Consider the following 14,138-nt stretch of genomic DNA (forward strand, 5'->3'; position numbering starts at 1 on the left):
TGAGTGCTTCGGAGCAGAGAAAGGTTTATTCAGATTGTCCAAAGCATGAGGGTGGAAGAGGCAAATTCTCAAATTCCACCTCCCTTTGCACATAACTGATGGCTTTTATGAGTAAGGAAGGTGTGTGGGAAGTGAGATCCCCTGATGATCAAAGCTGCTTGCATCCCTTGGCCAAACTTCTGCATGCCATCAAGGAGGTCAGCATGACCAAGGATCACTGTTCCTTATAAGAAAAACAAGCTCATTAATGTTGCAAGCATCCCCTGGGGATGAGGATATGAAGTTAATCACTTGTTAGTGACTACCCTCTACCAAAATGACCACCTGCAAGCAATCCTGCCTGGAGGCAGTTAAGGACAAAGAGAAAGGAAAGTAAAACAAACATGGTTTTTATAACAGGCTTGGTTACATTGCTATATTTCATCTAAGTGATGGCTATAAAGTTTCTCTCTGCTTGCCACATTTAACAGAGATATAAAAAGCTAGATATAAAACCCTTTCTTGCTAAAAGGCTGGTCTTGAAGAGTCTATCACGAAGGCTCATCGTGAATACATCATGAAGGCTCACTTGGGAAGACATTGGAGCAAGACAACTGGTGAGGCAAAAAGAACAAGCAGGGGCTGGTATGGAAATTCAGCTAGTCTGTTTTAAAGAGCCTCTGGGCAGGCAACTTCTGAGGAGGACAACACTGTCAGCAGAAGTGCCATCGTATAAACATTACACCTTCACAAAAGTTTCCTGGCCCTATTGTCCCCTCTGTGTCCTCCTCATTTCAGTTAACATGGCTCATTTAAAAAAACAGCAAACGTCACCATTTGATGTCTCCTGTCTCATTTATTTAACACACTTGTTCTGTGTCTGGCTAAGAGGACCAGCAACTCCTTGTTTTAAAAGGGGTTTAGACCAGGCATGGTGGCTTACACCTGTAATCCCAGCACTTTGTGAGGCCGAGAACACTTGAGCTCAGGAGTTCGAGACCAGCCTGGCCAATATGGTGAAACCCCATCTCTACTAAAAATATAAAAATTAGCTGAGTGTGGTGGTGCACGCCTATAACCCCAGCTACTCAGGAGGATGAGGCAGGGGAATGGCTTGAACCTGGAAGGCGGAGTTTGTGGTGAGCCAAGATTGCCCAATGCATTCAGCCTGGGCCACAGAACAAGACTATGTCTCAAAAAATATATATATATATTAAAAAACAATTTAAAAAAGTAAGGTGGTCTTTAGTGGTCTGTTTAGGTTTTAAAATTCTTACATTATTCATAAACACATATGAGCTGTTTACAATCCACATAGCTCCACAGAGATTATCATGAAAAAGGCTGGTCCTCCTCCTTACTCCTGATTATCATCTCCCAAAGGCAGCCACTTTTAAGTATTTTTGCATTATTTATTGACATTTGCCTCCATATTTAAATAATGTGCTTATATCGCCACTTCTTCATTTTTCTGTTTGTGTTTATTTCCTCCGATGTAGATAAGAATTTAGCTCTTTCCTAACATCTACCCACACCACACCACAGTTGTGTCTCAACCTTTGGTTAAGTCGGTGCTCTCAGTTCATGTTCTTTACTAAATATTCGTCATAGCCATAGTGTACCATGACTGTTTCTCAGACCACTTTCCCCCATCATTTTTACCTCATTGGTTTGCCTCTTTTCCTATGAATTGATTATGAATTCATCCCCCAAATCTCTGATAGCATTATTTAACCTTGTATATACATCAAATTTTTTTTTCTTAATCTTACCTGGTTCCCCTGTTCCAGGTTGAGTGCTGTATTCATTTCCTAGGGCTGCCATAGCAAAGCACCACAGACGGGGTGGCTTAAATAAGAAAAATTAATTTTCTCACCGTTCCGGAGACATCCAAGATCAAGGTGTCCGCAGGGTTGGTTTCTTCTGAGGCCTCTCTTCTTGTCTTACATAGATGGCCGTCTTCCCGTGGCTTCTGGCTTCACATGATCTTCCCTGTGTATCTCTCTGTGTCCAAATTTCCTTACCTTAAAAGGACGCCAGTTAGAATGGGACATCAATTTAAAAGAAAAGAAAAAGGACACTAGTCATATTGTATTGGGGCCCACCCTACTGACTTCATTTTTACTTACTTACCTCTTTAAAGGCCCTGTTTCCAGGTTTGGTTACACACTGAGACACCGTGGTTAGAACTTTAACATGACTTTTGGAGTGACACAACTTGGCCCAGAACAGGCACTTTGGTTATTAGTTTTTGCTCTTGTTGTTAAAGAGAAAGTCTCACTCTGTTGCTCAGGCGGGAGGGCAGTGGTGTGATCTTGGCTCACTGCAGCCTCCTACTCCTGGGTTCCAGTGATCCTCACACGGCAGCCTCCCGAGTAGCTAGGATTACAGGCACGTACCACCATGCACAGCTAATTTTTGTATTTTTAGTAGAGAGTGGGTTTCAGCATGTTGGTGAGGCCGATCTCAAACCCCTGACCTCAAGTGATCCTCCTGCCTCAGCCTCCCAAAGTGCTGGGATTACAGGTGTGAGCCACCGAACCTTGGCTATTCTCTAGAGCTCGGGCATAGCTACTGTTCTGGGGATTCTCTTTACCTTCACCGTGGTCATTTCTCACATTCCTCTCCTGTCTTCTGGATCCCACAGACGCTGCCTTTTGGTTTGCTTCCCTGTTTGGTGGCGTATATCCTTCAGCTTCCCAGGGAAGGTCATGGGGATATAAACTTTTCAAGACCTTTGCCTGAGTGAAATGGGTTTATTTGACTCTTTCACTGACTGGATAGTTTGATTCTAGAATTGTAGGTAAGCAGTTTTAAATGCATTTATTCATTGTTGTTCTAGATTTCATTCTTGCTGCTGAAATCCTGTGCTATCCTGACTTCAGAGCTTTTATTTGTGACCTGTAATTTTCCTCTCTGGTAGCTTTAGTATCTTTATCTTTTTTGAAACAGAATCTCACTCTATTGCCCAGGCTGGAATGCAATGGCATGATCTCGGCTCACTGCAACCTCCGTCTCCCAGGCTCAATCGATTCTCCTGCCTCGGCCTGCCTCGGCCTGCCTCGGCCTCCCAAGTAGTTGGTACTACAAGCACACACCACCGTACCTGACTAATTTTTGTATTTTTGGTAGAGATGGGGTTTCACCATGTTGTCCAGGTTGGTCTTGAACTCCTGACCTCAAGTATCAGTCTGCCTCAGCCTCCCAAAGTGCTGGGATCACAGGCGTGAGTCACCACGCCCAGCCAGTATGGGTGCTTTTTAATTCATAATGGTAAATACTTAGTGAGCTTTTTTAACCTGGCAAGTTATGTGCTTAGTTCTGAGATATTTCAATTTTATCACATTTTTCTTTGAAGTGGCGGAAGACTTACTAGTTTAATGTGGGATTTTATGAAATGTAAGTTTATTTTTCTCTTGTTTTCCATTTTTAACCTTTTGCCTTTTTTCAAAAATTAGGAAGATTTTTCTCAGCTTTATTTTCTACTTTTCTAAATTTTCTGCTATATATTTTTATCTGCCCTATGATTTTAATTTCCAAGAAGTAGCTCTTTTTTTCTGGAAGGAAATGCTATTAGAAAAATGAGTTCATTATGTTTATCTCTCTAATATCAATTATTTTAAAATTTCCCTGAATCAACTGTTTTCTTTTTCTTTCTTCTCCTTCTCCTGTGTGTTTATACCTCTGTCTCTGCTCTTGGACGTGTTCTTGCAATACCTGATGACCAAGTTTACCACTCGTCTGTCCACACTTAACACTGAGGCACTAAAAGTTGATGATGGACACTCTAGTCTTGTCACGGTGGAGTTGTAATAGGAGGTTAGTCAGCTTGGTTTACTTTCCTCCTGCTACACATTTAAGTTTTATAGTTCTCCATTCTGATGGTTACTATCATTGAAATTGTAATTTTTGTCTACCACAAACACTTCTACTATGGAAGGGAGGCACTTTCCCGTATCCTGTCTGAACCTCCTTTCTTATGTAATGCTAGCAACTGCCCCAGAATTACGTTCTGAAAACAAGCTGATTTGTATTTTTTCCTCTTGGAAATCTTGAAGAGCTTCCGGTCTTTTAGAACCCATTTTCAGCTCCTTGTCAAGGCTTTCTGTGATCTGACTCCAAACGGACTTTACAAAGCCCTGTACTGTATTCCACTCCGTATCTCAGGATGCCAGCCATTTCCTGAGTGCACTGTATTATACGCGCTATGGCACCGTGTCCTTTGTCTTTCGGGTTGTTCTCTTGGCTGTAGTTTCTCTCCTGTGGTCTCTGTGAGCCCATCAAGTAGATAGTTCAAGTAGATACTTTTCTGCTCTTAGCTCTCGTGGAACTCACAACCGCTTCGGCCTTTCAAAGTGCTGGGATTATAGATGTGAGCCACCACGTCCGGCTCCGTAAATTATTTTCAATACTAATTGCTTATTTATGTGATATTGTCAGGATGTATGCTGCTAATTCTACTAGATTGTGAGTTCCACGAGAGCTAAGAGCAGGAAAGTATCGACTTGAAGTATCTACTTCACGTTTCAGCCAGGTAAACAATGCAGTTCCTGCTCTTAGCTCTCGTGGAACTCACAATCTAGTAGAATTACTTTTGCAACATACATCCTGACCATATCACAAAAATAAGCAATTAGCACTGAAAATAATTTACGGCGCCGGGCACGGTGGCTCACGCCTGTAATCCCAGCACTTTGGGAGGCCGAGGCGGGTGGATCACAAGGTCAAGAGATGAGACCATCCTGGTCAACATGGTGAAACCCCGTCTCTACTAAAAATACAAAAATTAGCTGGGCATGGTGGCGGGCGCCTGTAGTCCCAACTACTCAGGAGGCTAGGGCAGGAGAATTGCCTGAACTCAGGCGGCGGAGGTTGCGGTGAGCAAGATGGCGCCATTGCACTCCTGGCTGGGTAACAAGAGCGAAACTCTGTCTCAAAAAAAAAAAAAAAAAAAAAAAAAAAATTTTACGGCCCGGCGCGGTGCCTCATGCCTGTAATCCCAGCACTTTGGGAGTCCGAGGCAGGTGGATCATGAGGTCAACAGTTCGAGACTATCCTGGTCAACATGGTCAAACCCCGTCTCTACTAAAAATACAAAAATTAGCTGGGCATGGTGGCGGGCGCCTGTAGTCTCAGCTACTCAGGAGGCTGAGGCGGGAGAATTGCTTGAACCCAGGAGGCGGAGGTTGCAGTGAGCGAGATCGCGCCATTGCACTCCAGGCTGAGTAACAAGAGCGAAACTCTGTCTCAAAAAGAAAAAAAAAAAAAAAAAGAATTACAAGTTTCGTTTTCGAGGTTATTTTCAAAAGACATGGGAATCGTGTTTGGAGTCTGGGTATCTTACCTGACCCATTTGTTCAGATAACACTTCCAAGGTTAGATTCATTTTTAACGCATGGTAACAGTTAGGCATATTTATGCAAGTCTACAGACTGCAGAAGAGGATGAAGATTATATCCTTTTCAAAGCTGTCATTTACAACCTTGTCAAATTAGATCTTTTCAACTAATTTTATGATATATAACCCTTATAAGCCATAAGAAATCATTTTTATCTCTGAGATAACTTTTAAAAATAGCAAAATTCACCTCTTTTAAATTAGTGTACAGTTCTACAAGTTTTGACAAATGCATCGTTTTTCATTTGTTTGTTTGTTTGTTTTTGAGATGAAATCTCGCTCTGTTGCCCAGGCTGGAGTGCAGTAGCATGATCTCGGCTCATTGCAACCTCCACTTCCCCGGCTCACTGCAACCTCCACTTTTGCCTCAGCCTCCCAAGTAGCTGAGACTACAGGTGTGCACCACCACGCCTGGGTAATTTTTGTATTTTTAGTAGAGACGGGGTTTCACCATATTGGCCAGGCTGGTCTCGATCTCCTGACTTCATGATCGGCCCACCTCAGCCTCCCAATGTGGGAAATACAGGCGTAAGCCACCACGCCCAGCCAACAAATGCATAGTTTTATAACCATCACCACCACCGGCACCACCCCCTAAAATTCCCTCACGGCATTTTGTAGCAATCCATTCCCACCAACCCAACTTTGGCAAATGCTGACCTCTTTTCTGTCCCTGTAGTTTTGCCTTTTCTAGAATGTTGTATAAGTGGATCGTAGAGTATGTAGCCTTTCAAGTGAGGCTTCTTTCATTTAGCATAATGCTTTGAGATTCATCCTTGTCACTGAGTGGACCAACAGTTCATTCCCTTTTGTTGCTGAGTATGCTGTGGGTATACCACAATTTGTTTTCCATCTACCAGGTGAAGGATATTTGGATTATTTACCAATATTTGAATTTTGAACAAAGCTGCCATAAACATTAGCATAGAGTTTTTTGAGTAAATTGTTTTTATTTCCCTTGTGCTGGGATTTCTATTACGGAGTAACTGCATATTTAATTTTATAAGGCACTGCCAAACTCTTACAAAATGTCTGTATTACATATACAAGTTTCAAAAAAATTAAATCTATAATTCTTGATCAATTGTTATGTTAGATGTACCTGACATTTCTATATTTTTAAAAGGTGTAAGTATTTGTAGGACTTCAATGTCAAATCAGTGGGAGGTCAGTACTTCCAGCTGTCATACACATGGCTGAACAATTAAAAGCTTATGACTAGGCCGGACGCGGTGGCTCATGCCTGTAATCTTAGCACTTCGGGAGGTCGAGGCGGGCGGATTACCTGAGGTTCGGAGTTCAAAACCAGCCTGACCAATATGGTGAAACCTCGTCTTTAAAAAATAATAATAATAAATAATAAAAGAATAAAAAAAGAAAGCTTATGACTGCCAGATTTTTAAACATGCATCCTCTGGAATAACGTATGAGAGCCCCAGTTGCTCACATCCTCACCAGGACTTAGTGTTGTCAGTTTTTTTTTTTAATTTTAGCTGTTCCAATACAAAGATGTAGTGCCTTTATTAGAGGGATCATTGATATGCAATATGCTGTATAGTTTTATAAGTATACCATTAGATTCATTTGACTTATACGCATCCATGAAGCCATTACCATAATTAAGGTAGAACACATCTATTACGCCACAGTTTCCCCACGCTCCTTTGTAATGCTCCCTTTCTGCCCCAGGACCCCTATTCAAACAATCACTGATCTGATGGCACCATAGATTAGTTTTACACAAATGGAATCATATACAGTATGCACTCTGTTTATGTCTGGCTTCTTTTATTTGGCATATTTTGAGATTCATCCATGTTGCTGTATATAGCAATAACGGACTTATTTTTATTGCTGACATGCAGTCATGGAATGGGTATGTGACAATTTGTTTATCCATTCACTTGAACATAAGGGTTGTTTCCAGCTTTTAGTAGTTAGAAACAAGCTGCTATGAACTGAGACAGCTATTTTTTTTTTTTTTTTTTTTTTTTTTGGAGACAGAGTCTCACTCTGTCACCCAGCCTGGAGTGCAGTGGCACGATTCTGGCTCACTGCAATCTCTGCCTCCCAGGTTCAAGTGATTCTCCTGCCTCAGCCTCCCAAGTAGCCAGGATTACAGGCACACACCACCATGCCCAGCTAATTTTATGTTTTTAGTAAAGATGGGATTTCACCATGTTAGCCAAGCTGATCTTGAACTCTCAACCCAAGGTGATCTACCTGCCTCGGCCTCCGAACGTACTGGGATTACAGCCATAAGACACCACACCCCGCCGAAACAACTATTTATTTTTATTCCATGGGACTCTGTTTGATATGAGACAATGATGTCTGTTTTTAAATCAACTTTACTGAGGCATAATTTGTAGTCTATAAAATATACTCTTCTAGGCTGGGCACCGTGGCTCATGCCTGTAATCCCAGCACTTTGGGAAGCTGAGATGGGCAGATCACGAGGTCAGGAGTTCAAGACCAGCCTGGCCAACATGGTAAAACCCCGTCTCTACTAAGAATACAAAAAATTAGCTGGGCATGGTGGTGCACCTATAATTCCAGCTACTCGGGAGGCTGAGGCAGGAGAATGGCTTGAACCCGGGAGGTGGAGGTTACAGTGAGCCATGATCACACCACCATACTCCAGACTGGGTGATAGAGCAAGCCTCTGCAAAAATAGATAAATATATATACTTTTCTAAAGTGTATATAATTTGATGAATTGTAACAACTTCATACTTCCTCGTAACTGATACCACATCAAGATATAGAACGTTGGCTTCACCCTAAATGTTCCCTTTGGGTCCTTTCTGGTTACTGTCTCCCACTCTCCTATCCCAAGCAACCACTGATTAGCTTTCAGTCACACCGTAGTAAATCTGTAATCCCTAGCATTTTGTAGAAATGAAATCATATAGTAATTCATTTTATGTATTTATTTCTTAATTTTGAGTAAGAGTCTTGCTCTGTCACTGAGGCTGGCGTGCAATGGCACCATCTCGGCTCACTGCAACCTCCTAGGTTGAAGTTATTCTTCTGCCTTGGCCTTCCAAGTAGCTGGGATTACAGGTCCCCGCCACCATGCCTGGCTCATTTTGTATTTTTTGGTAAAGATGGGGTTTCACCATGTTGGCCAGGCTGGTCTCAAACACCTGACCTCAGGTGATCTGTCAGCCTTGGCCTCCCAAAGTGCTGGGATTACAGGCATGAGCCACCACACCTGGCCTAGGAATTAATTTAAGATTCTCATTTTCCTAAGCATATTTTAAAAACTCATCCATGTTGCAAGTATTGTTGGAAGTATCTGCAGTTCATTCCTGTTCATTACTGAGTGTATCTCACTGTATGAATTTTCCACAATGTGTTTATCAGTGGATTGTTGGGCGTTGGTTATTTCCAGTTTGGAGCTATTATGAGTAAAGTTGATATGAACATTTAACAACAAGCTACAGAACAGTTCTCTGGGTGACCTTGGACTCACCCAGTTCTTCCCTCTTTCTCCTTGTGTTCTCAAAAAGAACTGTAGAATGTGCTGGAAATGCAACATCCTGCGATAAAGAGGGACTGACAAGAACGGCTCAGGCTCTCTCTGTTCCTGTCCCTCTCTGAGAAACAAGATGTCCTTTAACACTTTTGCCCAGCGTGTCACGTGGTCCCCCAGGGTGTTAAATGCAGTGCAGGAGGTGTCCCTCAGCTGTGGTGCAAGTGTGGCATGTGCCCCACCTGTGAGAGTGCATCCACCCTGGGCAGCTTTCTTGAGCCTCGGGAGATCAGCTCACAATAAATTCCAGGCCTCTGTTATGCCTCATTGCCAACCTGTAAGTCATAAACCCTCTTCATGTAACTCGTGTGTGGGCGTTCCATCTCACAGGACTCAGGCAAGTTGGTAACCAGTGCACGATGAGCCTGCTTCACAAAATTGGCACAGTGAACAGGGTTCAGTTTGACAGAACCATGTTTTCCCGGTGAAAGGAGAGGGTGATGTCAACCTGCAGGGGGCAGAGGCTGCACTTGCAGCTGGACATTTTAATGGGAAAGGAGGGGTGATATGTGGGACATTAGGTCACATGCAAACAACCCTGTGGCTGTGACTGAGCTGGCTGAATGGGTGGAAGCAGAGAGAAAGTAAGGTGGAGCCAAAATGCCACACAGGATCCCTTGGTTGTTGGGCACTTATGTGATTGCTCATTGAGGACTCAAACATGGCACTTAAGAGAAAGAAGAGGAATGAGGTATCGGATGATCCCTGAAGGATCTGAGAGGAACCCACATGCAGAATGTGGCCTGTCACAGAAAGGGAGACGTCAGGTCTAAAGGACCACAGTCTTAGACATGGAGAAAGGCCAAGGAAGTCTCGTGCAGCCTGGCTGATGAATATATCTGATAAAGGGACACTGCAAACCCAAATGTCCTGGGCTGAATGGCACAGTTAGGAATGGAACCAAGGTCTCTGATCCCCACCAGAGGCCAATGGCTCTACACTCCTGTCAAAATAAAATGGGGCCAGATGCAGTGGCTCGTACCTATAACCCTAGTACTTTGAGGAACCAAGGCAGGAGGATCCCTTGAGCCCAGGAGTTAGAGACCAGCCAAAGCAACAAAGTGAGACCTCGCCTCTACAATAAATTTAAAACTTTTATGACTTAGCCAGGTGTGGTGGTGGGCTTCTGTAGTCCCAGCTGTGCGGGAGGCTGAGGCTGGAGGATTTACTAAACCTGGTAGGTTGATGCTGCACTCCAACCTGGGCAATGGAGAGAGATCCTGTCTTTAAAAAAAAAAAAAAAAAAAGATATAATGGGGAAAGATGGAAATTGTGCCTTTTTTGGAGTTCTTGGACACTGAAGGCCACATGACAGTATTTCCAGGTTCCTTTAGGGGAAAAATTAAGCTGGTGACACCAGGAAGCTTGCAGATGAACTCGGTGACCCATAGTGCTTATCTGCTTGCGGGTGGGGCCCTTTGGGCCATTTCAAGTGTCAGGGACCATGGTTCCCACCACTGAGTGCTTTATGGGCATTGTTGCTTGTGGCACAGAACATCACTGTCACCAGAGGGGCTATGACCCCTAACAACTAAGGATTTGAGCCTTAATAGTGGGGCACATCCCCTCCCACCTCCCACCGTATCATCCCACATTTTTACTGACTCATGAGCCATTGCCAACAGTCTAGCCATCTAGTCAGGGGAATGGCAACAGTGACCAGACTATTAAAAGGTCCCATGTGTGAGGACAAGGACTATGGCAACAGCTTGCTGTTGGAAGGGACTCTATATGCCACTCATGTGAATGCTCTGACTTCCACAGCTGCCCTTGGGAGGACTTATGTCATGTTTTTGGATACCCCATGGGATTTCACTCTGACCAAGGAAAATCCCCCCTGCCCAAGCAACATGACAGTGGGCGCAGTATCATGCAATACATTGGGTTTTCCATGTACTCTGTCATCCACAGGCCAATGGAGCAATTGAACGATGGAACAGCCAACTCACAAAGCAACTGAATAAAGGACATCAGGACAGTCTGTTAGTGGGGTGGTACCTCAATCTGACTAGGGCAGCGTGGATACTAAGCACTGTACTCCAAGGGAAACACAGCACTGCACGCATCTTGAAAAACACTGAGCTTGGTGTGGATGGAGGTGGACCAGGTACCTGCCTGATTAGTCTCCATCTGTGAAATTCCAATCTCAGTGGTCGCAATCATCCTTTTTTCTTTTTCCATTTAGAGTGCACATCCTGTAGGTGGTTTGTGGTTCAGGCTGCCAGAACACCCCAGACAGGGCCCCCAACTCTAATCTAGAGGTGATACTTCCACCAGGTACCCCTCTTCTATGAAATCCACAGGAATACAGCATGAAACCAAGAAGTACGAGGGTGTTAGGATTAGTGGCACCATGAACACCCAATTCTTCCATACAGGTGGGTAACTTTATCAACATGTCAGGATTGTCCAGGACAAACCTCCCTTCCCTGACTGGATGACTAAAGCCAAAAGGCCTGGGTCATGCAACAATAGGTAGTGTTGGGACTTCAGCAATCAGACTGGGACACTGCACTCAGGCCAGCCTCTATCTGACAGATAGGGAATACCCGAGGATGCAGGGAGTCTAAGGTGTGGGGCACTAACCTGTCACTCTGCTTTTTCCACAGGATGTGAAAGTAGAGGCCTGGAAGCATAATGCCTTTGTTGGGCTCTCCCAAGCTGTGGCCACCAAAGGAAAGTGCTGGATCTGCCATCCCAGACCCCATTCTGTCACAGACTACAGCAACCTTCTCGTCCTGCCAGTAGTAAACTCTACCAGTATTACAGTGGTGCAGTGAGTATCAACAGAGCCTCAGCCGTGGCTTACTGAGTGAAGATTTAGCACCTGCCACATGGCAGGGAGGGAGACTTAATTGGCCGAAGGTGGCAAAACATCATGACAACTACCAGCCTCGGTGGGCTGGTAGTTTTGACCCACTATGTTCCTTTACTTGGATGAGAAGCATCCCAGTGTTGACGATGGAAACAAGAATTGGACTACTGTTAGCTTTCTGTGTAGGGACTTCATGAACAATATTGAATGGGGGAAACCAAGTTCATAGAAATAATTTGAGACTTTGCTGGCAGAGGCTAATGCCTTCGTACCAATGAATGGGTTACTGAACAATAAAATAGGAGAAGGGGTGCTATGTGCACCTGAGGCTACATTTTTCCCTGTGAGCAGTCTAGGGTGACCCAAATATGGTGTGGTCAGTGTTATACACGAAAAGCTGACGAACGGTGGGATATTGCACGCTGGGCATGCTGGGGTGTCCCTCGATATTACCCTTGGAAATGAGTCACACCAGTGGGCCAGCAGCCTGAAGTCATACCCCAGGCTTACTAGACACCTGCCAGGAGGTGTAAGTGACCCTGGGTTTATGTTCTTTTTATGAGATTTTTGGTACCACACATAGGAGTCAGTGCTTGGGAAAAACTGGTAAGAATTCTGTCCCTGAGCATGGCAGATACTGCTTCCTCTATTGCCACTTCCTTGGCAGCTCAGCAGACATCCCTCAACTCCTTTGAGTTTTGTTTTTCTTTTTTGAGACAGAATTTTATGCTGTTACCCATACTAGAGGGCAGTGGCATGATCACAGCTCACTGTAACCTCAAACTCCTGGGCTCAAGTGATCTTCCACCTTAGCCTCCTAAGTAGCTCTGACTACAGGTGCACACCACCACACTTGGCTATTTTAAAAAATATTTAGGAGAGATGGGGGTCTCACTATTTTGCCCAGGCTAATCCTGAACTCCTGGCATCAAGCAATCACTCTATTTCAGCTTCCCAAAGCACTGGGATAACAAGCATGAACCACCACACCTGGCCAAGAGGATCGTATTAAACAAAGTAGTTACTTTAGACTTCCATTTACCAAACTGAGACAAGTGTGTTTGACTGCCAATAGCTGCTACTGTAGGTAGAGAACAACTTAGGTATTATAGAAAATTAGGGGAGATCTGGGAGGAGGCCCACTTGCTGCAGATACTGGGCCCCCCCTTAGGGACCCTTTTGGGACCTCTTTAGCAACTTGTTACCTGGATCTGGATCCGGGACTAGGTTGCTGCTGCAGGCAGACCTGATCAGCTGTTTGTGGAGCAGTCCTCCTGGGTCTAGCGAAATGCATTCTGACTATGGCTTAACAATGTTTCACTGACACTATGTCGTCAGTGTGTTACGCCGATCTGATAAGACAAATCTCTGCTTCCAGATACTAAGAGGTTGGTGGGCATATGAAATGGCCTCGCTTTGCTGGGGGGATAATCTGAATTAAGAGCACAGACTGCAGAACAGTTCTCCAGGTGGCCTTGGACCAACTTAGTTCTTTCTCCTTTCTCATTTATGGTTCTCTAGGATAACTGCGGAATGTGCTGGGAATATAGCATCCTGTGATGAAGAGAAACTGACCAGAACAGCCTCTTGTCTCTCCTAGAAATAGAATGTCCTTCATGTTTTTGTTTGTTTTGAGACACAGTTTCGCTCTTGTTGCCCAGGCTAGGGTGCAACAGCGCAATCTCAGCTCATTGAAACCTCTGCCTCTCAGGTTCAAGTGATTCTCCTGTCTCAGCCTCCTGAGTAACTGGGATTACAGGCAGGTGCCACCACGCCCAGCTAATTCTGTAGTTTTAGTAGAGACAGGGGGTTTCTTCATGTTGGTCAGGCTGGTCTTGAACTCCTGATGTCAGGTGAGCTGCCCACCTTGGCCTCCCAAAGTGCTAGGATTCAGGGAAGAGCCGCTGCGCCTGGCTGAATGTCCTTCGTGTTTTAGCCCAGTGTGTCATGCCTCCCCATTTCCTCTCTCACTCCCCCAATTAGGCTGTCCTTGCATTGCTATTAAGAAATACTTGAGACTGGGTAATTTATATAGAAAAGAGGTTAAATTGGCTCACGGTTCTGCAGGCTGTACAGGAAACATAGTATCAGCATCTGTTTGGCTTCTGCGGAGGCCTCAGGGAGCTTTTTCTATTGGCAGAAAGAGAAGGGAGAGCAGGCACATCATATGGTGAGAACTGGAGCAGGAGACAGTGTGTGATGGGGGGTGCCACACACCTCTAAAGAACCAGATCGCCCTAGAACTCACTATTGCAAGGACACCAGGCCATAAGAAATCCACCTACATGACTCAAACACCTTCCAGCAGGTCCCACCTCCAACAATGGGGACCACAATTCTACATGAGATTTGGTAGGGACATATATTCAAACTGAATCATCCGCTCGTGCACCCCCAAATCTCATGTC

At 44.4% G+C, this 14,138-nt stretch overlaps 1 long non-coding RNA gene across 4 annotated transcripts in view; it reads right to left on the reverse strand.

The window, feature by feature from the left end:
* The window catches only part of LOC118147287 (uncharacterized), a 63,982-nt gene that overhangs the window by 7,980 nt on the left and 41,864 nt on the right, over nt 1–14,138 (reverse strand). Inside the window, exons 5-7 of one of the 4 annotated variants that reach the window (XR_013526481.1) lie at nt 13,788–13,860; nt 1,856–2,003; nt 8–217 (exon numbers count right to left, since the gene is read on the reverse strand). This is a non-coding gene — a long non-coding RNA (uncharacterized LOC118147287). Of the gene's footprint in view, nt 1–7; nt 2,004–13,787; nt 13,861–14,138 lie in introns of those variants that run through there. The other 3 variants (XR_013526480.1, XR_013526482.1, XR_013526479.1) reach the window with 3 other exon arrangements.

The sequence above is a fragment of the Callithrix jacchus genome, chromosome 14, assembly GCF_049354715.1.
Source record: "Callithrix jacchus isolate 240 chromosome 14, calJac240_pri, whole genome shotgun sequence".
Taxonomy (NCBI): Eukaryota; Metazoa; Chordata; class Mammalia; order Primates; family Cebidae; genus Callithrix; species Callithrix jacchus.